General features: G+C 46.0%; 1 protein-coding gene across 1 annotated transcript in view; it reads left to right on the plus strand.

The window, feature by feature from the left end:
• Positions 1–13,350, plus strand: part of GTF2E2 (general transcription factor IIE subunit 2) — a 96,369-nt gene that overhangs the window by 8,034 nt on the left and 74,985 nt on the right. The gene's annotated exons all lie outside the window — the stretch shown is intronic.

Here is a 13,350-nt window from a genome sequence, read left to right on the forward strand (position 1 = left end):
AGTCTGATAATAGTTACTATCAAAATGTACTGTTTTATGAAACCACACATTATGTTTTGCCAGTACTCGCATTGTTGCGAGTCTTAAGGGCATTTTTATGCTGGTGCATCAGATTACTATATTGCCCTGGTCTGGCTGCACTGTGGATACACTAAATGGTATTGTGGTACTTTTATTTCAAAAGAACCTGAGGTGGCGTGTAACTGGGTTTTAAGCAATAAATTCTACATATTTCACACAAACATTCTTTATTTCCTGTACATGCAGTGTTATGCTTGTAATCTTCATCTAAGGCTTCATTTCCATGGACGTTTTTGGACGTTTTTACAGCCACTTTTCTGAGCGTTTTTTGCAGCTTAAAAACGTCTCTCCATGTTAGTCTATGGCCTCATGCCCGCCATGACGTTTTTGAGCTGTAGATGGCTGAGCCGTTTTTAAGCTGCAAAAAAAACCCAGGACAAGTGCGTTCTGAAGCTCCAGCGTTAGAGCTGTAAAAACGCCAGATGTTAAAAAAACGCTACCGCAGCGTTTTTGAACTCCAGCTAAAAAATAAATAAATAAATAAACATGGACAGGCATTTTTAAGCTGTAAAAAAGGCTAAAAAAAGTGGCTGTAAAAACGTCCATGGAAATGAAGCCTAAGGCTCCATTCACACCTAGGCGTTTTGTCGCCTGTAGCCCGACGCTACAATACGCCGGAGGGTCGAAATTGCATTGTTCTCTATGGAGACTGTTCACATCTCCTAACGCAGAACGCTGTACGTCGATGGAACGCTGAACTTCAAAAAAAGTCCCGGACCCTTTTTTGACGCGCATATCGGGCGGCTTAGGCGTTCCGCATAGCCCACAATACAATGTAAAAAAAATGCGGTTTAAAACGACACGTTTTGTCGTCGCAAATCGCGGGACAAAACGCCTATTTTTTGTCGCCGCAAAACGCATACGCGAAGGTGTGAATGCAGCCTAAGAGTTGAAGTTAAATGGAAATTAAATTAAGCCATAGTATCAAATATCTCCTTATGTGCTACATTAGTTTTGTAGTTTCCTTTCAGTGTTGGGATAAATTTGGGTTATGTTTAATGGGTGCACAAGATTTAACATTTTAATTATTGTTGTTGGGTAACTAATAACACTGCATTCTTGGTGTGATATAAAATGTATACCAGTAAGTGTTTATCTTATGAAATGTATTGTCTCTACTCCTACCCTAAGAGTAGATGTTGCTAAGCAAAAATAAAAATGAATAATTGTAAAAGGTTGGATATTGAGCCTAATATCCTTATACATTTATAGGTAGATTCAGGTGGGCAGGCGTGCGGTTGCGGCGGCGTAGTGTATCGTGTTTACACTACGCCGTCGTAAGTTAGCGAGGCAAGGACATGATTCACAAAGTACTTGCCTGCTAAGTTACGGCGGCGTAGCCTAAATCGGGCGGGCGTAAGCGCGCCTAATTCAAATTTAGCTGAGGGGGCATGTTTTATGGTAATGGGAGGTGACCTTACGTGATTGACGTGTTTTACGAACGGCGCATGCGCCGTCCGTGTACATATCCCAGTGTGCATTGCGGCAAAGTACGCCACACGGTCCTATTGGTTTCGACTTGGACGTAAATGACGTAAATCCCTATTCACGGACGACTTGCACAAACAACGTAAAATTTTCGAATTTCGACGCGGGAACGACGGCCATACTTAACATTAGTGTTCCAGCTATTTGATGGAATAACTTTAGGCCTGATAATGTGTTACGTAAACGGCGTATATGTACAGCGCCGGCCGGGCTTACGTTCGTGAATAGGCGTGATTTACATATTCTACGCCGACCGCAATGGAAGCGCCACCTAGCGGTCAGCCTAAAAATTACACTTTAGGATACAACGGTGTAAGACACTTACGCCGCTCGTATCTGAGCCTAATTTAAGCGTATCTGGTTTCCAGAATACGCTTAAATTAGTGCCGGCGCACATTCAGACTTAGGCTGGCGTATCTACCGATACGCTAGCCTAAGTCTTTCTGAATCCACCTATTACAAAAGATTCCCCTAGGATTGGGAGCTGAACTAGAAGTTTTTTTGTAATGAGATATTGGTAAAGAAAATGTGAAATTATAAATGCTTTAGGATTTACTGAGAGATTAAGCAACCATGACCCAAATATGGCTTTGCAAATGGTACATTCATGTTTGTGAGTGTCTGAGAGTGTGGAATGGAGAGTGCCGTCACAGGTTAGTATAGGTGTAATATATAGGGGGCTACATCCTTAACCACTTATTTTTGCGATAGGGCACTGCGTCGCTTTAACTAACAATTGCGGGGTCGTGTGCTGCTGTAACCAAAAAATTAGAGCTTTCTTTTGGTGGTATTTGATCACCTCTGCGGTTTTTGTTTGCGCTATAAACAAAAAAAGACAACAATATCCCAAGATTTTTTTTTAAACAAATATTTTCATCAGTTTAGGCCAATATGTATTCTACATATTTTGGGTAAAAGAAATCTCAATAAGTGTATATTGATTGGTTTGTGCAAAAGTTATCGCGTCTACAAAATAGGGGATCTATTTATGTCATTTTTTTATAACCGTATAACTGCGGCTGGTTCTTAAGTGGTTAATGATAGGATCTATTAACTTGTTGTAGTATCCTTTCAGAGAGCATTCTTCTGCTTCAATAGTCTTCAAAGAAGAGAAAACCTAAACTCGATGTTGGTGGGAATCTGGTTCTAAGCAGAGCTCAGGTTAGCAAGTCTAAAATAGTTACTATCAAAATGAACTTTTTTATAAAACCACTTATTCTTTTTTTGCCTTTAATAAAAAATGAGCTCTTAAAGCGGATGTGCGCTGAAAAAAATAAATTAAAAGCCAGCAGCTACAAATACTGCAGCTGCTGACTTTTAATATTAGGACACTTACCTGTCCTGGAGTCCAGCGCCGTCCGCAGCAGAGGAAGAGTGATCCCTCGTCACTCTGCTGCCCCCCGCCATCCTCGGTGAGGGAACCAGGAAGTGAAGCGATCTGGCTTCACTGCCCGGTTCCCTACGGCGCATGCGCGAGTCGCGCTACGCTTGCCGATTGGCTCCCGCTGTGTACTGGGAGCCGAGTGTTCCCAGAACACAACGGGGGGGGGGGGAACAGGAGGTGATGTCATGCCCGCAGTCTGCCCGAGACTGTGTGGCCGGAAGTGGGTGCAAATACCTGTCTTTAGACAGGTATCTGCACCCCCCTCCCCCTGAAAGGTGTCAAATGCGACACCGGAGGAGGGGAGGGTTCTGATCAGCGGGAGTTCCACTTTAGGGAAACGGCATTTATTTGGCTCCTGGCCCCCACCCCTATGCAAATTTGTAATTACAATAACAATGCAACTATTCATAAAGCATTTAAAACTCATCCTTAACTGCTTAAGGACCCCTTCACGCCAGTATAGTTCGGCACAAGGGCACCGCTGGGCACAAGCACGTACCTGTATGTCGCCTTTAAGAGCCCAGCCGTGGGTCGCGAGCGCCCCTGGAACGCTCGCGACCTGGTCCTGTGCTCCGTGACCTCGCCCGCGGGACCAAGCGGACCCGATCGCCGCTTGTGTCCCGCTATCAGGTCACAGAGCTGAAGAACGGGGAGAGATAAGTGTAAACAAACCTTTCCCCGTTCTTCCTAGTGTGACTGTCACTGATCGTCTGTTCCCTGTCATAGGGAACGACTATCGGTGATGTTACATGCAAAGCCACGCCCCCACACAGTAGTAATCACTCCCTATGAAACAACACCTTCAGCGCCCCCTACAGGTTAACCCCTTCACTGCCAGTGTCATTTTCACAGTAATAAGTGCATCAACCAACAAAAGAAAGCTCTATTTGTGGGAAAAAAATACGTGAATTTTGTTTGGGTGCCACGTCACATGACCGCACAATTGTCAGTTAAAGCAGCCTGGTCCTTTAGCTGCATATTGGTCCGGGGCTTAAGTGGTTAAAGTATATGTGAACCCTCACCTTCAAAAACAACCGATTTTAGCTTAACCACTTCCATACAGGGCATTTTCACCCCCTTGCTGCCCAGACCAATTTTTAGTTTTCAGCGCTTTCGCATTTTGAATGACAATTGCCCGGTCGTGCGACGTGGCTCCCAAACAAATTGACGCACTTTTTCCCCCACAAATAGAGCTTTCTTTTGGTGGTATTTGATCACTTATGCGTTTTTTTTTTTTTGCGCTATAAACAAAAAGAAGAGCGTAAATTTTTTAAAAAAACACTATGTTTTACTTTTTGATTTAATAAATAAAATTTTTGTTAATTTTCCTCAGTTTAGACCGATACGTATTCTTCTTCTACATATTTTTGGTAAAAAAAAATCGCAATAAGCGTATTTGATTGGTTTGCGCAAAAGTTCTAGCGTCTACAATTTTTTTTTTTTTTACTAGTAATGGCGGCGAACTGCGTTTTTTTTTTTTTTTTTAATTGTGACTGTGACATTGCGGCGGACATATCGGACACTTTTGACGCATTTTTGGGACCATTCACATTTACACAGCGATTAGTGATATAAAACTGCACTGATTACTGTGTAAATGTGACTGGCAGGGAAGGGGTTAACAATAGGGGGCGCTGAAGGTGTTAAATATGTTACCCAAAGTGTGTTCTAACTGTAGGGGGACTCACAAGGGGAGGAGATCGATGTGTGTTCCTCTGTACTGGGAACACACATTGATCTCCTCACCGCTGACAGGACATGGATCTGTGTTTTAAGGCCCCATTGCACACGAGACGCTGCTAAACTCGAGTTCAGAGGCATTTGGGCATTTTTTTCAACTGCCCCTGAACACATTTAATGTTATCCTATGTGTCCATGCACACAATCACGTTTTTTGGCGTTTCAAAGCAGTTGGGTTTAGGGCCGTTTTTCCAAACCCAAAATTTTGGGTTCAGAAGCTTTCAGCTTTTGCGTTTTAGACGCAAATCGCGGCAAATCGCGGTACCGGCGTTTTGCCGCGATTTCGTTTATAGGCGTTTTTAAAGGTGACCTATTTTTTTACATTAGAAATCTCAAAAATGATGGCAAATGATGAAAAACCATAAAAAAAACATAAAAAATGTAATTGCTTGCATTGCATTGTGGACAATCCACAACTTGTGGCAGGTGACGTGGCCAGTGGACAATCCACAACTTGTGGCAGGTGACATGGCCAGGTGACGTGGCAAGTGGACAACCCACAACTTGTGGTATGTGACGTGGCAGGTGATGTGGCCAGGTGATGTGGCCAGGTGACGTGGCAGGTGACGTAGCCAGGTGACATGGCAAGTGGACAATCCACAACTTGTGGCAGGTAACGTGGCCAGGTGACATGGTAGGTGACGTGGCCAGTGGACAATCCACAACTTGTGGCAGGTGACGTGGCTAGTTGATGTGGCAGGTGACGTGGCCAGTGGACAATCCACAACTTGTGGCAGGTGACGTGGCCAGGTGATGTGGCAGGTGACGTGGCCAGGTGACATGGCAAGTGGACAATCCACAACTTGCGGCAGGTGACGTGGCCAGGTGACGTGGCCAGTGGACAATCCACAACTTGTGGCAGGTGGGGTGGCCAGGTGACATGGCAGATGACGTGGCAAGTGGACAATACACAACTTGAGGCAGGTGACGTGGCAAGTGGACAATCCACAACTTGTTGTAGGTGACGTGGCCAGGTGATGTGGCAGGTGACGTGGCCAGGTGCCGTGGCCAGTGGACAATCCACAACTTGTGGCAGGTGGCGTGGCCAGGTGACGTGGCAAGTGGACAATTCACAACTTGGCAGGTGACATGGCCAGTTGATGTGGCAGGTGACGTGGCCAGTGGACAATCCACAACTTGTGGCAGGTGACGTGGCCAGGTGACATGGCAGGTGACGTGGCCAGTGGACAATCCACAACTTGTGGCCAGGTGACATGGCAGGTGACGTGGCCAAGTGACGTGGACAATCCACAACTTGTGGCAGGTGACGTGGCCAGGTGACATGGCAGGTGACGTGGCCAGGTGACGTGGCCAGTGGACAATCCACAACTTGTGGCAGGTGACGTGGCCAGTTGACGTGGCAGGTGACGTGGCCAGTGGACAATCCACAACTTGTGGCAGGTGACGTGGCCAGGTGATGTGGCAGGTGACGTGGCCAGGTGACATGGCAAGTGGACAATCCACAACTTGCGGCAGATGGGGTGGCCAGGTGACATGGCAGATGACGTGGCAAGTGGACAATACACAACTTGAGGCAGGTGACGTGGCCAGGTGATGTGGCAGGTGACGTGGCCAGGTGACGTGGCCAGTGGACAATCCACAACTTGTGGCAGGTGACGTGGCCAGGTGACGTGGCCAGTGGACAATCCACAACTTGTGGCAGGTGACGTGGCCAGGTGACGTGGCCAGTGGACAATCCACAACTTGTGGCAGGTGACATGGCCAGTTGACGTGGCAGGTGACGTGGCCAGTGGACAATCCACAACTTGTGGCAGGTGATGTGGCAGGTGACGTGGCCAGGTGACATGGCAAGTGGACAATCCACAACTTGCGGCAGGTGGGGTGGCCAGGTGACATGGCAGATGACGTGGCAAGTGGACAATACACAACTTGAGGCAGGTGACGTGGCCAGGTGATGTGGCAGGTGACGTGGCCAGTGGACAATCCACAACTTGTGGCAGGTGACGTGTGGCCAGGTGACGTGTGGCCAGGTGACGTGTGGCCAGGTGACGTGTGGCCAGGTGACGTGTGGCCAGGTGACGTGTGGCCAGGTGACGTGTGGCCAGGTGACGTGTGGCCAGGTGACGTGTGGCCAGGTGACGTGTGGCCAGGTGACGTGTGGCCAGGTGACGTGGCCAGGTGACGTGGCCAGGTGACATAGCCAGGTGACATGGCCAGTGGACAATCCACAGCTTGTGGCAGGTGGCGTGGCCAGGTGACGTGGCAAGTGGACAATTCACAACTTGGCAGGTGACGTGGCCAGTTGATGTGGCAGGTGACGTGGCCAGTGGACAATCCACAACTTGTGCCAGGTGACGTGGCCAGGTGACGTGGCCAGGTGACGTGGCCAGGTGACGTGGCCAGGTGACGTGGCCAGGTGACGTGGCAAGTGACACGCTAAATACACGTACACTGCTGCTCTCTCAGCTGCTCTGGTCTCACAAAATAGCTGAAATGGTTAAATAATATTGTTTTTTGAGCTTAGGGAGGGTCTTATGATGTTTCTTAACCAAATGCTTATAAACGCAAACGCGGTAAATCGTGGTAAAACGCAGCGAAATTCGCGGCAAAAACGGGCGTTTTAAACGCCGGTTTTTGCATTTGAAAACTTGTGTTTAGATGAGTTTGCATTTGCTTCTCGTGTGCATGGGGCCTTACACACACAGATCCATGGTCCTGCTGTGATTGCGGGCAGTCGCGGGTGCCCGGCGGACATCGTAGCTGCTGGGCACGCTCACCGGGTCCCGAGCAATGCGGCGCTGCCAGGAATGCAAGGACGTCCAGTCTGAAGGACAAAAGGTTCCCGCCGATGTCATTTTACTATGACTCGGTAGGGAAGTGGTTAAAATAAAAGGCAAAAACTTTTTTTTTTTAAAGCGGGAGTTCACCCATTTCTAAAAAAAATTTTTTTCTTCCCCTAGATTCCTGCTCGTTCGGTCTAGGGGAATCGGCTATTTGTATTAAAATATGAGCCGTACTTACCCGTTTTCGAGCTGCATCTTCTTCCGTCGCTTCCGGGTATGGGTCTTCGGGAGCGGGCGTTCCTTCTTGATTGACATTCTTCCGAGAGGCTTCCGACGGTCGCATCCATCGCGTCACTCGTAGCCGAAAGAAGCCGAACGTCGGTGCGGCTCTATACTGCGCCTGCGCACCGACGTTCGGCTTCTTTCGGAAAATCGTGACGCGATGGATGCGACCGTCGGAAGCCTCTCGGAAGACTGTCAATCAAGAAGGAACGCCCATTCCCGAAGCCCATACCCGGAAGCGACGGAAGAAGATGCAGCTCGAAAACGGGTAAGTACTGCACATATTTTAATACAAATAGCCGATTCCCCTAGAGAAAACGAGCAGGAAGCTAAGGGGAAAAAGTGCCCTCTAAGGGTGAACCCCCGCTTTAAGAAGGGATCACATTCCCTCTGTTCTCAGCCGCATAAGGGGCTCAGAGCTGGGGGAGGAAAAACAGCAGCACACTGAGCTTCCCAGTGAATGGCTGTCCAGGGGTGCATGTCAGCACAAGTCTGATAATTGGAGGAAAGCAGGCTGAGTTTCCAGCACAGCTAGGAGCTCTCATGCCTAGAGTGGTCAGTTTTTTTAATAGGAAGGCAAAAGGACTGGTAGGAACACCAGGAATTCCACTTAAATGAAGCAATACAAAGAGAACAGGATACTTTTTCTTACATCAGGCACAAAATAGGAATGTGAAAGTTTTGGGTTAACATATTCTTTAGGCCTCTTTCACAAGGGCTCTATCGGACACAGTTTTGGTCAAGTGGGATAGTGATCTGACTGGAAGCAAGGTCAACCACACCTAGCCAAAGGGGCCGAATGGCTGGACAGCTCAAAAAAAAAAGGCGCGTAGGAAATGTGTATGGTCATGGGGACAGTGCCAACATTTTTGCAGATTCTGTTGGATACATCTTGGCAAATTTAGCTAATGTAGGGTAGATTCTGTGTAGAAACTTGTAGCGCAGTGGTTCTCAACCTGGTGGCCAAATGAGGATTTGCCAGGGGTCACTGAATCCTGGTCTGTTCTGAATTGCCCTATATTTGGTTCAGATTTGTGAAAACCCTTAGGGATTTCCTCTGCAATCTGAATACCCTTGATCATAACGCTCCTTCTACTGAGACTGAAAAATTAATTTCTGGTGAGTGGGGCCATAAGAGGCGAGACCATCGATTTGGACACCTGCATTCATCAATATTGGAAGGATTCAGCACTTTATGAACAGTATTCATTTTTGCACATTATGTGGTAGCACATTAACTTTTTTGCACTTGTTGTTGTAAGCACTGTCACTGTCAATAGTTTATTATATTAATATTTGTTTTGCACTTCTAGTACTTATTCCGCCAGCGCTGTAATATTCAATCATCCTGTTCCTGAAGTCCGCACCCCTCTCCCAGCCTTTTCGTGGCTGACCAGCAGGGCTGTCCCTGGAGCCTGCGGCCGTCCACTCGGCCTCTTCGCAGCCGCCCATTCAGTTCAGACTAGAGGTCAGCTGACTGGAGAGGAATGTAAAGTGGGAGGGGCTGGAGGAGACCCTATCTCCTGATTTCAGCGTAGGTGTCACTGCTGCGAGACACCACAAAATAAGAGACACAGTGAAACCGTAGACACAATGAGTAACACTACCTGTGATTATAGTTGCCATTAAAAGTCCCCACTACAGGTCTCAGATCAGCAGATGACCTTGATCAAGAGCACCTAAGTTGGCTGATCAGTACCCCCCACCAGCACTGCCACTCATTTCACCCCCCACCAGCACTGCCACTCATTTCACCCCCCACCAGCACTGCCACTCATCCCACCCCCCACCAGCACTGCCACTCATCCCACCAGGACTGCCACTCATCCCATTCCCTCGACCAAGGAGTAAGAGAAGGGATACACCTAGAGAATGCATGGAAAGGAGAGAAAAAGAGGGAGAGGAACAAAGAAAAAAGGGAGAGAAAAAAATAAGAGAACAAAAAAGAAGGCTAGAGAGAAGGATGAGGGGGGGGGGGACAAGAAATTGGGATAGAGAGAGATAAAAGGGAAAGAAAGGAGAACACAGAGAAATAGTGGTACATACTAAAATGTACCATAAGGGGTTTTAATACTATACGAGTGGAAGGGACTCGAGCGCTAAATGTCAGTGGGTTAGGGGCGAAAATTACTTGTTTTGCCTTGGGTGCACACAACCCACGATACAAAAATAATTTTACTGTTGGGGGTCCCCACAACTTTAGAAAATTTATCAAGGGGTCATGGCACTAGAGGGTTGAGAACCTCTGATGTAGCGGATCTGCTGATGTCTGTCAGAAATTGTTATGTAACGGGCTGCCACCACATTTCCTATATATTATTTTTAATAGTACATTTTTCTTCATCATTTGGGTGGCCTATATTTGATAAATATTAAACATGAAATTTATAGTATGACATGGATAAAAGTTGAACAAATCATTTCTCAACTTTAAGTTTGGTCTATGTATCTAAATTGATACTACAATTATTAAAAGTTAAATTTTTCTCAGAATTTGAAATGAAACCTTGATTCATATAGGGAGCACAGCCTGTCCGTTCTGTACTTTAGTTTTTATGTCCAGGCATTGTTCTATAGCAGGGGTCTCCAAACTGCAGCCCAAGGGCCAGATGTGGCCCTTTGCCAGCCTTTATCCAGCCCTTGGGGCACTATTCCTCCCACTGACACCAACCATGGGGCACTATTGCTTCCACCAATACCAATGATGGGATACTATTTCTCCTACTAATAGAGGCACTACTCCTCCTCCTATTAACCACCAATCCTGAGGCCATATTTATTCTCACTGATGTCGAGCCTGGGACTTTTTCTGCCCCCTGCTGGCCACAATCCGGACCTCCTAAAGTCTAAAGGACAATAAACTGGCCCTTTGTTTGAAAAGTTTGGAGATCCCTGTTCTATAGCTTCAGTCATTCCACTCTTTTTAATCTCAAAGGCACATATAGTATGGCAGGAATGAGGTGATCACAAGAGTGGTATTTACAGCATCAATTATCACACTGCTTCTTGCAGGTGGCTTGTAGGTCTTGGAAGACTGAGATGGCTAGAGATTTTTTCTTTCTTTTTTTTTTTTTATGTAAGAAATTCCAGCCTATGTCTATTTGTGACAGGGGTGATGTTTTCTGGAACGCTCTTTACTTTTAGCTTACACGCTATGCGTTCTCTTATAATGCATTTGTCTTATTCCCATACTAGGAATAAGATCTGACATGGGGTTGCATTTAGTGAAAAGAAAGCATTAATCTCCTTCCATAGATCGGTAGTAATTATCAGGTTGTGCAGTAGAAACTCTTTGAGGGAGATTTACTAAAACTGGTGCACACAGAATCTGGTTTGAGTCTCCAGTTGGTTGAATCCCCAAATTGAATTATGATCATATAATCATATGTATAAAAGTGTGGAGTGGGGAAAATCGCCAATGCTTTTTTGGACCATGGCTAGATTCCTGTGATTAAATGAATAAAATAGTCAATTCTAAGTATGAAGAGTTGTGGAGAAGAAAGTGTAATCTTTCTGGAGGTGCATGAGGTGCCATGTGTCAAACTGTTGGTTTGAATGTAGAGTTTGTTTACGTGTTTTTGGTGTAGGAAAGAGACGAATGCGAAGACCCCCCGGAGACCTCAAACAGATGCTGGGGGCTGTATTGAGTTCTCCCTTTGGGACCTAATATCTAATCCTTTCCCTTTCTTTTTTTTTATTTTATATTTTTTTGAAAGCAATACAGGAAACATAAGAAAAGGAATAAGCAAAATCCAATCAGACAGCATATATATGGCTATTACATTACATCTCTCTCTTCAACTCTATTCGCTATCCATAGTTTACCACCGAGGGAAATTATAATATTCTATATCACAAACAATTTTCAATCCATTCCCCCAAGGAGAGATGTGGTAACAAAAATACTATTACTACTTTTAACTAAATTTCAAACTTCACCAAGTATTTCATCTCCACCCTGATTATCCATATATTCTCTATATATTAGACTAATTCCCTCTATCTCCATCACATTTCCTTCCCCGTTTAATCCCCTCTTCAAGACCCCCATCTCCGAAGAAGAAAGGAAGAAGTAAAAAAAAAAAACACACCACACATCCCCCCCCCCCCCCCCCCCCCCCCGGTGCACAATATCATCCCTCCTTGTTTCCCTTCTCTTTCCTTTTCTATTCCTTTCCGCCAGTTTATAATCCCCATGTCTGCTCCAATCAGCTATCCTTCCCAGCTGGGCTGCCTGATAATATTTTAACATATCCGGTGCTGATATTCCTCCAGCCTTCTTGGGTAGGATCAATAGTTTCCTACCAATCCTGGGCCTTTTACTTCCCCATATAAATTTCGTAAATAAAGCCCGAACTTGATTGAAGTATGACCTGGGGATCTGAATTGGTAGAGCTTGGAAAAGGTAGAGACATTTTGGCACTACATTCATTTTTAGAATATTAGATCTCCCGAACCATGAGTGCATCCCTCTACTCCATCCAGCCAACATTGTTCTGACTGTACCCAGTAATGGTTTAGAATTTAACTCAAAAATATCCTTTAAATCTGGTGGCATTTGTGTTTCCAAATAGTTCAGTGCCCTAGTCGTCCATTTGAACTTGAAGCTATGTTCTAAACCATTTTTGATCAACTCCGGGAGAGCAACCCCCATCGCCTCAGATTTACTGTAATTTATTTAAAAATTTGACATCTTCCCGTAAAGTTCTACTTCTTTCATTAAATTTGGTAGGGATATCTGTGGTTTTACTAATGAAAAAAGCATATCATCTGCGTAGGCTGATACTTTACATTCCATTCCCCCTAGTTGAATACCCACTATATCTTTATTCTGTCGAATCTTATTTAATAGTGGTTCTAATGTCAATGCAAATAGTAAGGGCGACAAGGGGCAGCCTTGCCTGGTACCATTTGTAATTGCCAGGGGCTCAGAGTATACCCCATTTACTTTTACTAAAGCTCTGGGTACATTGTACAACGAGGACATTGTTCTTCCATCCTTGTGTCCTCGGCCGGCAAATCCAAAAGAGGCCGCATTGTATTGCTTGGACGTGGTTCGAGCCCTACTGGTGTACCTGTCTGCTACGGCTCCGTTTCGGAGGTCGGATTCACTGTTCGTGTCGGTGACTGGTCCTAAGAAGGATCTGGCGGTCTCGTCGGCCACCATTTCTAGGTGGATCAGGCAGGTCGTGCTTCAGGCCTATGCCCTAAAGGGGCGGGCGCCCCCCTTCCCGGTTACGGCACATTTGACCAGGGCGATTGGTGCCTCTTGGGCTTTCCGCCATCAAGTGTCTGTTTTACAGGTGTGTAAGTCAGCGACCTGGTCGTCAGTCCACACCTTCTCAAAGTTTTACAAAGTAGATGTGAGTGCATCTTCAGATGCCTCCTTTGGCCACAAGGTTTTGCAAGCGGCTGTTTAAGGTTGAAGTTCCTCCGTTGAGGACCTCTGGTTTGTTTGGGGTGAAGTTGGTTTGTTGTGTTTTCCCACCCCTCGATTTTTGACACTGCTTGGGGACGTCCCGAAGGTCAATTGCTGCTATGTCCGTCCATGAACGGAAGAGAAAATAGGATTTTTGAACTCACCATAAAATCCATTTCTCTGAGTTCATGGACGGACACAGCACCCACCCC

Source organism: Rana temporaria, chromosome 1 (assembly GCF_905171775.1).
Source record: "Rana temporaria chromosome 1, aRanTem1.1, whole genome shotgun sequence".
Lineage (NCBI taxonomy): Eukaryota > Metazoa > Chordata > Amphibia > Anura > Ranidae > Rana > Rana temporaria.